The sequence below is a fragment of the Anopheles stephensi genome, chromosome 2, assembly GCF_013141755.1.
Source record: "Anopheles stephensi strain Indian chromosome 2, UCI_ANSTEP_V1.0, whole genome shotgun sequence".
Taxonomy (NCBI): Eukaryota; Metazoa; Arthropoda; class Insecta; order Diptera; family Culicidae; genus Anopheles; species Anopheles stephensi.
This window is the reverse complement of record NC_050202.1, coordinates 75,088,256-75,100,746: the sequence shown is the minus strand read 5'-3', so window position 1 is coordinate 75,100,746 and position 12,491 is coordinate 75,088,256. Positions and strand designations below refer to the sequence as shown.

The window sequence follows — 12,491 nt, the reverse complement described above, 5'->3', positions numbered from 1 at the left end:
AGCTCTAAAAAGTAAGCTGAAAGTGGTTGAAGATCACTACAATACGAACGCTTACAGAGAAGAAACAAGTGGTGTTGTTTTCCAAAAATATATCTATTGCAGAGTCCTGATGTAAAGAGCCGTAGATTTAAAGACGTAATAAAGAGAATAATAGGCGTGTGGAGATTAACTAGTAGACGTCCAAGAACTTGTAGGACAACGTATTGAAGTAGTTGGAAATGTCTTAATTTATGAAAAACAACAAACATGCAACCTTTTCTATTAACATAGGCTTTGAGAACAATGCTTTCTATAATTCTAGTGCGGCCCGCAACATAACTATTGGAACATTTTTATTCTTTGAATGTGTTTCATAACTAGGATATTTTTGATTATTAAGAAAAACTGGCAAACATATTAAACATTAAACAATTATGTTGGGTCAAATGAGATGTAAATCGTCGCGAATTACGAGCTCCAGCAAAGTAGCAATGTAAAGCTCTCTTGTGTGGCTTTCTGCCATTTTAATTATAAACATAAATCTCTGCCATAGCCTAAAGGCCCAAAGGTCTGTCTATCCATCCTTGTTCAAAGCCGCTTAATATTTTGTTCCTATAGTACATATGTTACGGACGCAGCTATAAGGCTCAAACCTCCATTACAAATTATTTCGACACCATTAACATCGCAAATGAAGCGTATGAACAGCGTACATAATTATTACGGCACTCATTGCGACTCAACTGTTTTTTTTTTTGTTTTTTTAATAAAAAATATAACAAGAGCAATAAAAAACATCACAAACAGGACATATAAAAAATACACTCACACAAACACAATGCATAGCGCATGGATAGTACAACTACAATTAAAATAACCACCAGCTCAACGATCCTGGCCATGTTGAATTACACTCACCTGAAACGAGAAATAAAAGAGCAAAATTAATTATTGGTTTACATTTTTATATAAGGAAGTAATTTTTTTTAAACTAAAGTAGTAGCCGTCTTAAGGAAAATGAGAATTATATCAAATTTACTACTCGAAAAAAATGAGTCAGAAATTCAAAAGTCATCCCCGCAAGGAACGGAAGCTCTGTGCTAGCAGATCCATCTGGAGCGCTTTCAACATCGAAACAACATGACAGCGATGATATCCGGTGCTATATAAAGTGAATGTCGTGCAATGTGATACTGACAAAAATAGTCGTATATATAGAACGGCGAAGAATGTGGCGTAGCATTGATCGCAGTTGACAGTTGAAGGATATTTCTCTGAATGCTTCCTTACAAATCTCAGCACACACACACACACACACCAATAATAGCACAAGTATCAATGCAATGGGAAATGAAAACAATCACACTGGGTAATCCATTTGTATGTGATTGTGCTCCTCAATAAGTAGGTCGAGCATGGAGTTGAGTTGTGGAGCTTCAACTGTAAACCAACGAAAAAGTCGAAATAAAATAATTGCAGTAACTGGACTGACTATCCAGCTATGGACGAACTAGTTCAAGTAAGCCAGAAATTGCAGATCGATACTTCTCATTGTTATAATATAGTGCCAACGAACTTCACATTCAACCCCCAGCACTGGATGTAGAAAAATTCTTTACCAACCGATCGAACAGCAAATCAATTTTCAAACCGGAAATTTTCAACAGGAAAATATTTTTTTCTATCATTATAAGCACCGAATGAAGGATATAGACGAGAAAACAGCAACTGCACCAAGAGGGTGTTTATTGAAGCCTGAAGCATTCACTACAATAAACACATTAAATCCGTTTTTTCATCCTAATTTTTTCTCTTTTGATTGTGATAAATTTGGTGCTGGGAATTGAATGAACATATTGAATGAAACCAACCAAATTAAATGCTCTCATCCACTCCTCTTGATAATAGTAGCTGCCATGTTTGCGCGGATTCCATGTTTCTGTACATGACTAAGCTCAAATTGTTAAACATTGGATGGAAATTTGTTGGCTGTCATATTGAAGGCTCGCTAGAAAATTAACCTACTTCCAATCACGAGAGTTGTGTTTGCGTTGCGCCATTGATTGCCATTTCTCATTCGGCTCAAGCTTTACGGCACAAAGCACATCCCAACAGTCTGCTGGCTGTCGTCCAATTATGGGCAACTGTTGAGTGTGTAACATTGCCGAAACAATCTCGAAAGCGTACTTGTTAGATTTCACGGGTCAAGGACGATAAAAGAAGAATCGCCCCTTTTTGCACATCCAACATCCCGTTCGTAATCTGTTCTGGTTGGCTCGTTCGTTGGATATTGTGTGCTGAGTATGACATTGACCTAGACGGTTTCTAGGAAGTGCTTTAGGAAAATTTAGTCCACCTAAGTCCGTAGAGTTCATTTCGATATCAAAAATTGTCTACCAAAAAAACTGATTACTGATTGAATTTTAAAACTATAAAATCGCGAGCAAATGATTTTCGACTAACACAATTTATTTACTATACTAGCGCGTTCACCTTTTTTTTAACACCACAAAATGAACATTATCCGCGAACGTCACGTACAAACCAGCCCCTTTACACACAAATCATTACCCTCTGGTTGTCGTTTTGCGAACAGGCAGGCGAACAACATTCTCTATCTAATGTTTGCTTGCGGTTGAATGGGTTTCCGTGCAAGTCCTGTGTAAAACAAATTTTCTCGTCCGTGGTGCGAAAGAAAAATAGTACACCTCACTTTCCGGGAGCTCATCCTCGGCAACGTTTTCATCCCATAAATTTCATTGGAAAAAGGCCGCATTTACGCCGTCAGAGTTTCCTGCTTCACAGCTTATCTGCCCACCATCGGTAGCAGCGCATAAAGTGTAGAAGTATTTTTTTTCAGAGTTCAGTTTACACCACCAACACTGCAGCAAACGAATTGACGTCCACGGTCAACGGTTTATCCTAAACAAAGTAATTTTCACCATTTTGTAGTAAAAAAAAACCGGGAGCATAATCCTTTTCTCGGTTTATGAGTTTTTCCAACCCACATTGCCTGCATCGTTCGGGTTGCAAAAGGCTTCCAATGGGTTAATATTTTATTTGAAAAGAGAAAAACATCAAGCCCAAAGTCACTAGTTATCATACTGATGACATCCCCAGTGAACGTTCCAGGCGTTAGTTGGGCTTAGTTAAGCAAGCAAAAGGAGAAAGTCGAAGAACTCCAAGCAAAACTCACAACCTTTTGCTGGCGATGGCAAACCACCAAGTGAGCAAGCAATGGAGCTCGTAGCTAAAATTCGGTTGACTGAGGTCACGTTTTATGCCATCAGTCTCAATTAAATTAGGATTAGCCAGATTCAAGCACCACTCCTCAAAAAGACGTGCGCCGGCTCTTCGTCCTTGGAGGAGGGAAAAAACAACCGGGGCATGTGCTCTGCTTTTCAGCGTACACTTCGTCTACACACAGTCCGAGCGTACCAACGATGACAATATACAGGCAATTATGTTCGGTGGCGATAAAATTCAATTACACGGTAATAGCGACGGCTACAACGTCCCCGGAACAAGCACAAAACACAATCACACATCTTCAGGGAAACCAGTTGTTTGTAGATTGGTTGAGATTGTCAGTGGCGCGTAAGAGTCCACTACTTGTTGACGTGCAGTTTTATCGGTGGGTAGCAAAATGAATTCCAAAAAAAAAATCTTTCCAAACGTGCTCCATGATGATAAGTTTGTTTTATCAGATTCAATTACCTGAATCTACACAATCGATGGCGTATCTTTCCCACAAAGAGGATCATTCCCGGGCGGGGGGAAGGAACTAGTTGGTAAACATAACTTTAAGTGATACATGCCGCAGGAGATTGGTGCTGTTTATCTTGTAAACTTAAATATTTTTTAACCAAGATTTCAAGATAATGACAATATGGCACAAATAAGTGAGGGAAGCTTATGGCTGGAGGATCAATATTCCAATTGGACAAAAATAGAATTTTGAAGCGTTTGAGACGACTCACTTGTTTAAGAAAGGTCAAGTTTCCGACATAACTGGTAGGATTTTGTTCTAAAACATGATTCTCGATAAATTCTGAGGCAAATTCTGCACTCCATACAGGGCTTAATAGTTAACATCGAATCACATTAGGAATCGTGTAAAATCTCGAGCACGACAAATTGACGAAACATCTCGTGACATTAAACAGAAGACATGTGATTCTGGCAAGGGACGAAGACTCTGCCGTTTCTGCAAATAACGGTGGGTAAGTAGCTTTGAAGGTAACATGCTGGAGCAAAATGTTACTGCAGCGATCATCACCTCTCACAAGCCCGCAAACGCTTCAGACGAACATTAGCGTACATAGCAGCAGTTCTCGGCATACAACAGAGCTCGACGATTCCTTTACAAGAAACACGTACACAATGGATCCCTCTCCTAAGGGACACCCGTTCGTCCCTTTTTCGGATGGCACACATTCGCACGCAAATTATGTAACAATGTTTTTGGTTGATGGAAACCACCGACAAAACGCACATATCGATCTACTGCCACACACACGTTCCACACCCAAGTCCGCCCAAGTCAACAAAAGTTGAAAACACGGCATGGGCGAAACACTGCCGATGCCGTAACCGGAAGGAAGGCCCGCGCCGAAAGAACAAGTGAAAATTAATGACATACGAATCTTGACATGATTAATTGCACTTGCGAAAGACATGATGACAGCAATTCAAGTGGAATGTTGGGAACAAGCAATCAATATCGCGCGCACGAGTGGGACGGCGGTTGTGCTCATTGCAAACAGGGAAAAGAATGGAACCGAATCGACATCTTAAGAGCTTGTCGGCGCTTTGCAGCCGCCCCCGGTGAAGGATGGTTTGACACGTAACATCGCGTTTGAGCTAGAACGCCTCCGGTGGCAAACGAGACGTTTTCCAGCTTTTGCGCCGCAATGTATGCAATCGACGCGTGGAGCACCGTCACTTATCGTTTGATGGAGATGGTTGATGTATTTTTTTTTCGGGGCGATTGATGGTCAAAAATTGACGTACGATGTGTGTAGAATTTGCATTTGGAGATGGAAAATTATCTTTTGTAGCTAACTAGTGCTGACACTAACGTTAAACTGACATCTGAATTTTATAAATCAAGACAACGTATAAATCTACCAACTTTACCAAGTTTGGCCAATCATGGCATTAATCTCTCACAGTGGCTACATCTCGGTGTATCAGCCGGGGGTTGCTCTTTTTCGTGGAAATAAAGGCAAAATTCGCGGTTTCATAAGAGGCACTTGCCAAATCTTGTCTACTTCAGCACATCTACCAACGTTGACTGATGACGGTGCCAGTCTTTTCTCAGCTGTAAGGAAGAACGAAAAACCAACCCCCAAGTTATCCTTGTCTGCAAAAAAGAACTCATCGTCGCGGCATTCCCTGCCGGGTATAGATTATCGTGCAGCAGTTAAAAAGAAGCCCCGACGATATCATTACCACATGCCCCATCCACCAAGCAGACTAACCCAACTCCTCATCGCACTCATTCCTCCGAAGATATTATCAATGCCTTTGAAGCGAGGAGTAAATCTCGCGCAATGACTCGTCGCTCCCGGTACAATCTGTGCCGAAGACGAACTTTGTGCTTTTCCAACCCACATAAACCACACGCCAGCTAATGCCCATGCATGAATGAAGCGTATTCGTGGTGGTGCGTACTTCTTCTTTGGTAGCCAAAAAAAAAACCTCCCATACGCCAACGAAAGGATCGATCTTAAGATCATCAGCAAGTCAGCAAGCGCGATGCTATCAAAATGAAAACCACTACGTGCGCCGTACGTGATTAGGAAGTAGCAGGGTGTGATGAGATATTTGGAAGAAAGCAGGACAGAAAAAGAGAACTAAAATTCCACTCCCCCCCACGATGAAGCACGGCGCAACCTAAATCCTATCAGGTTCGTGTGGGTGAGAAACGGGATACAATTATTTTCAGCTGCAGCCAGCGAGCTTGCAGAGCTAAATGGCTCACGTAATTCGTTGTGTGGACGGATCCAAATATCGGGAAAGCGTACTTCTCTTGTACACACACACACACGCACACTCGAAGGACGAACGTCGGTCCAAGGCAAGGGGCCAACCATTGTTCGAGACTGTTGCAGTAAGCAGCACCGAATGTCATTAAGTGACGCAATTAGCGATAAACGAGAATCGACCACTTGGGAATGTGCTTTGCGCGGGAGTGTCCAATCATCGGAAAACATTTTTCCAACCCAGGCGGGGGCCCCCCTGGGGAGGGTGATGGCTCGCACGTGCCTGGCACATTAGTGAGACCGGAGGCATGAGTGTTCTCGTTAATATTAGATTGCGTCGAGTGGAACTTTTAAGTTTTCGTGATTCGATTTTACTACAGTCCTTTAAGCGATATTGATTTTGAAAACATACCACTTGCTACAGTATCTAGCACCCTGACGACCCAAAAAAAAATAGGTAATGGAAGACATCAGACACTCCTCAAAAGACACCTTACGAAGGTCGGTACAGGCAGCATTGATGAATGACAGCGCTAAGCGCAGGGTGGCCGGCCCTAAGTAGTTGTTTGTCATTCAATCGATAAAACAATCATTTCCATGCCGCAGCAATTGTGTCACCGCATAACATATTCAGGAAGCTTCGTGAAAAAAATGAGCCACACACACATGAGGAAGTAGGATAACCACTGAAATGAAAGACATTCTTGTTTGGCCTCATTTGTGTCACATGACTTTGGGATGGAGTGAAACCATGAAAGCTTGAAAGCTTAGGGCCAAAGTGAACGGGAAGAAACATATTTTATTTGTATAATATAAGCATTATTTACGCTAGAAATTGTGTTCCAAACCGGAAAAAGGGAAGACATTTCTGTTTCGTAATACTGCGTGAATGACTGTATATTGTTAGCGGGAGGGTTCGAGCATGTCCTTCGATTTTAAGCGACCTGCTTGAGTTGTTGATGCCTATTTCCCCTTTCTCATAAAAGCCCCACATGGATCCTACAAAGCGAGCAGGCTTTTCGTTTGTAACTTCATTTTTTACCCTATCGAAATCGGGGTAGCAAAATTTTAGAACGGTTCTTTTCTTTTGCTGATTTCTACCTCTTCCAGAACTCTTCTGCTCGCTCGAAGAAGGTTATGAAACGCGCAGGCACATACAAAAACATGTTTCTGGATCCATCTACCGAGCTGTGAATGGCAAGGACGAACAAGCCGCAAAACTCGAAGGATTAAAGCATCCCATCGGGTGAGAAGACTGTCCTTCAGTTTAGTTTTTTTTTTTTTGGAAAATAACAAAAAAAAAACGGAAGCTTGTGTATCGTTCCTTTTTTCCCTTGGTTTCAACAACAACGTGAGTTGCGGGTTTGGTCTAATGGTTAGCAGTTGGGCTGGCGCACCGATAGGAAACGAAAAAGCCACTTTTCTCAAAGTCCTTTTGCAAAGAGCAGAAAATTATCTCACGTACGGGTAAAGAACCGACGGGACCGAAGTTTCCCGAAAGGAGAACAATTTCCCGACCTATGGTGGACTTCAGAGCCGGAAGAAAAAAAGGGAAAAAAATGTTTGCTCCCCTCTCGATCAACAACACTCGGAAGATGCTCACCACCAAATGGAGCCACAGGATGTTTCGTGCATCCTTAGTACGCCTCAGTGGAGAGGAAAATTTGTGACGGTATACATTTCAGCGGCAACATGCTTTACCTAAGCATCACGGTGTACCAGCATCACGACCTCCGGTACACGGGCGACAACAACCGCACAACTGCGGCCATACACGTCCTAATGGGCACGGGAAAACCTCAAGATCAGAACTAGGTCACTGTGATAGTCCGCACGTTCCGCACGCCATAGTTCCGATAATACTTATTTTCGCTGGTGGGAAAACTACCTTTTGCTAACGGTGAAGGCATGTATGTGTGTTAGGCTAAACGATTGCTGTACCTTAGTGTAGGTAGCTTTATCCATCTCATTCTTTGCCCTGATGCAAACAAGTTTTTCGAAACATTTAATCAGATTTCGGGCTCGGAGAGAATGTATTGAGCAACAGCATCAGCTTTGTTTGCGCCTAAAAGTAGACAATTCGTAAGACACCGGAATTGAATCTCGACAATCGATGTGATAGAACTAAATAATTTAGTTTGGAGTTTTTGGAGATCCCGTGTGGACACCAACGTATTATACGTATTATACTATCATTGCATTAAAAATTATTTAACTCTTCATTGGTAATATAAATGTTTCAACAAGCAATGAAGACGAGCACACCCCAAAAATTGGTATCTCTTTAGTATCTGTTTATAGTTTTAAAGCTTTTCATACCTAACGAAGTCCAGAACAGCGAAAAACTGTGTTATGAATGCCTCAGATAGAATGAAACATTCACTGTTGGACGCACACCAAACGAACGCATAAAAACACACGAACAATAAATGCGCAAAGCTGCCCAGGATATCCCATTATCGTTACCATAACCATACCCATTATGGGATCGGTTAAACCATTTCGAGCTTCGTCCTCAAAGCTGTTATCCACGAGTGACGAGATAAACCTACGCCCAGCTGTGATGCATTACAATGTTGAGCAGTATGAGGTCTCGTTCATGCTACGCAGCATCACTATTGAGCCGTAAATCGAAGTGTTGAGCAAAGAAAAATAATCTGAATTCTTTGCCGGGTCAGCTACGAGGGTGATAAATTATGATAAACTTCATTTTGCTGTAGTAAATTATGTGAAATATTGTGTTATAGCTATATTACTTAATGCTAGCTTGGAGTAGCATTAATTAATTAATGTTAAAAATAAAATAGACTCTCTTCATCAATATATGCATAAGTTTACCAATAATCGACAAGTCTTTCTGTATGTCTCTTGACTATTGAGTTCACACCTTTTGCCTGGCCGTTTTGGTAAACAAACATCAACAAACAAGAGTCTAACTTCGCACAACCTTCAATAGAATTTGAGGTTGATAATGGACAGAACAAACAGAAGGAACTGGCCGAATCTCGACATCATGTGTACCGTGCATGACATCTCTATTGACGATATTGTTCCAGGCTTGTTGAATGATCTTGCAACCGCCATCAATCCGTATGCGGACGGTATAAAAGGGGAATTTTTGAGAACGTGTAATCAAGACGATTTATACTGAAGGTGTAGCAGCTGACTAAACAGCATTTTAAATATTTCAAACAACAATTTTCGCATTTAATGGTCGGTTTAAGCATTTCATTATTTTTAATGTTTGGTCGCCTTTAAGGCACCTAAGATATTACAGACATTAGAGTTGCTGAGACAATGCCATGTTAATCTTCGGTAATCTAAGAGCCAGCGGCTCTTGTGGAAAAGTTAGGTTGGGGGTGTTTATAAAGATTTATATAATAATTATGTTCCCTAATTAATCCAACAAACTGCGACAATTTTCCTATGTAATGTTTCACCGCATTCCCAGCTTTACCTTTCAACAAACCCGAGACGAATATACGAGCACAAAGGTTAAAAATCCTAAACGCTCTCTAAAACGCCTCCGTTTCTCACTCACTGTTATATATTTCGTTTATTGAAGGAGTCTGTGCTCCTTGGTCCTTTAGCTTTATCACCTGCCACACTGAAACCCGGCTTTCGTGCGATAAGACAACCCTTGGCCAAGGGTTTAGGTTGAGGTTTTATGGGTGTTGCATTTTTTTTTGTTGCGCCCTCTTCCCCCTCCTATTTAGAATTTAAAACCCCCGAAAAAGGTCAACGGCACAAGCTGTTTTCCCGTAGTGGTGTAGTAAAAACTCATTAAAATTTGATGAAAATCGTCCACACTGAGATAGCACCTCACTTCAGACCGTAACCGGGTTTTACGAGCGAAAAAGGTAGCCGTACCATACTGCAAGCTGTCGACAGCAGGAAACGGTTGGCGCAAACACACGCCGTCCCGTTATGCTTTTCCCCTTTCGTTTTCGTTTGAGCGAAGCAAATGGCGTCCCAGCTTTGGTTCGGAACATTGCACAACTCAAATCCACACCCGTTGTAGTGGGGGTGTAAAATCTGCCCGGATTTTGCTAAACAGTGACGTTAACCACATCAAATATACATCAATAAAACACGGGTTCTATATTTTACATTTTCAATCCGGGCATCGGGGCAAACGTAATTATTAAAATCCCGAAGTAGCTTGCCATCAATGGAGGCGCCAGGTACTTTGTTCGTTGGAGTGTCCTTTAGAATTCGACAACCATATATGGATTTTTTGTTTTTCTTTTTAATCTGTATACAGCGTTAAAGAAATATTTTCTTACATATCAAACCAAAACTGAATAACATTGGTCTTCGTGAATTCAAGGATAAAAACCAAACCATATGTCGATATTGATTATGAAAATTAATATTGAAGTTCAATACACGCAAAAATGTCTGCATTTTACTGCAACTAATTTGTAAATTAGATTTTTATCGATTTTATTTTTTTTTTAAGTTATTGAAAATCGTGTAAAACGTAATTGCCAATCCTATGCGACAATAGTACATAAATCTTTTCGCCTGAAAATTGTTTGCAACCACGCAAAAACCCAACTTCTTCCAGCCACCGACAGTGGACCATCGAGCGGTTACGTAATCCAGCGCAACACGGCAACCGTTGTGGCCTGGTGGAATCAGGAGCAAAAGTAACCAAGAGCGAATCGAATCGTATCCCTTCCGGGATGGTCGAGGCCAACATGGGCGACAAAAAGGGAGCAATAAAAAAAGCAAGCTACAATACATGTCAAACGCGTCGAACGTTCAGGCTGTAATCAGAAACGTAAGCACACCACACACACGTAGGATTCCGACCCTTGTGAAGGTGTTGGTAACATCGCGCGAAACAAGGACGAACTAGCAGAACAGAAGGGATACTTCGCATCATACACCTCGGGTAAACGCAACGTGCGTGTGTGCGTGTGCCGCTGTTGTTTATGCTTGAACTTTTATTTTGTTTTGTTATGCGATCTGTTAGTTTACTCTACCGCTTGCGTTCGCATCTGTTTCGTAACAGATAAGCTTAACGCTAGCTGTCGCTCACCAGAGCACTGTGCTTGCTGTTTTTCCGGAAGGAAGAAGAGAAAGCAAATATCCACACAGAATTCGTACAACTTAGGCCTAGGTTGTAGGAAGGCGTTAGGAAATGGCTTACATTAGGCACAAGGAAATGGAGACTAGGCAAGCGAGGACAGAGGACTCATCAATAACAGTAACTTAATTCCAACTTTGCTTTACGAGGACATTTGTTCGATCGATGGCATCGTGCGTAAGTCCTTATCGGTGTCCTTGGAATTTCGTTCGATTGCGGGAGAATGGTTCAGAAATGCAGAGAGCAAGAATGAGAGCACCCAACCAGTTGGACATTTCCTTACAGAGATAGGAGCTATCAAAGGAAGGCTAACCTATACCAAACCAAACAAAAAAATGCACTGGAGATGAAAACATGCCACAACATAAGAGAGAACACGCTCTCGCTCTGAAGACATTCGGCGATGTCACGAACACAGCAAACGGACAGGACTTGACTCCTTTGAGTGTGTTAGTGACATCCACCACTAGTGTGTTACACATCCCTAAGGCTCTACTGAGGCTAGGAGAATAGAGCCATGTAGGCTAGCGATAGCAAATGAGGTAAGCGTTTGCCGTCAGCTGTCAACATTCCCAAAGGAGAAGCAGCAAAACTACGTTCCCGGAGCAGCACAAATCATCCTGTTCGCGTCTGGGTTTTAAATATTTTATATAGAAATCCTCGTTGATAGGTACAAATGAGCATTTTTAAATGTAAGCATTCCTTTTAGTTACATAAGTCTGGTTGATAAGACGGTAAGAGAGATACAGAAAATAGGCTCCAAAAGTGTACAATAAGGCAAAAAAACAAGTAATAACGATTTATTTCGAAAATTTGCAACCAATTCTTTTAGCTTTAATGTTTGTTAAAGGAATATTGAACCACATCACGATTTAATAAACTTCTATTGGCTTAACAGAAACGGTAATCAGTAACTCAATTCAAAAAACAAAACAGCGCAAGTAATTAACAAACCTGCATGCGCGTAAAATTCGACGGCTCGTTTTAGAAAACAATGCTAAATGGAATATTTTTAACTCACGGCAAACAATAGGGCAAAAGGATTTCAATTAGAACATTAATTAGTATTTCGTCGTCTGGCAGTTAAATAATGCTAAAACGAAATAAGATGTGCTAATTGTTCCGTAAACACTTCTGTGTGTTCATATTTAGCAACGTTTTCGGGAAGCAGGAAGTGTTAGCTTACCAGTTTACCAAGATAAGAACATTAACACTCTAATATTACAGTTGTTCTTAAACTAAAAGTTTTGAATAATTTTAACATTAACAATTACGAAATAAAAATTAATATGTAAGAATCGTTATACAAACATATAGAATCAGATACTAAATATAAATTATGGTTCGATTATCATGGCAAAAAATATTCTCATACAAGAGATGCATTAAAATTGTGTAAACAATAGGACCAGCTGGAGACAGAGAAGCTT

General features: G+C 41.0%; 1 protein-coding gene across 4 annotated transcripts in view; it reads right to left on the bottom strand.

Moving 5' to 3' along the window:
* The window catches only part of LOC118507636 (TLD domain-containing protein 2), a 104,428-nt gene that overhangs the window by 89,780 nt on the left and 2,157 nt on the right, over positions 1-12,491 (bottom strand). The window lies entirely within an intron of this gene.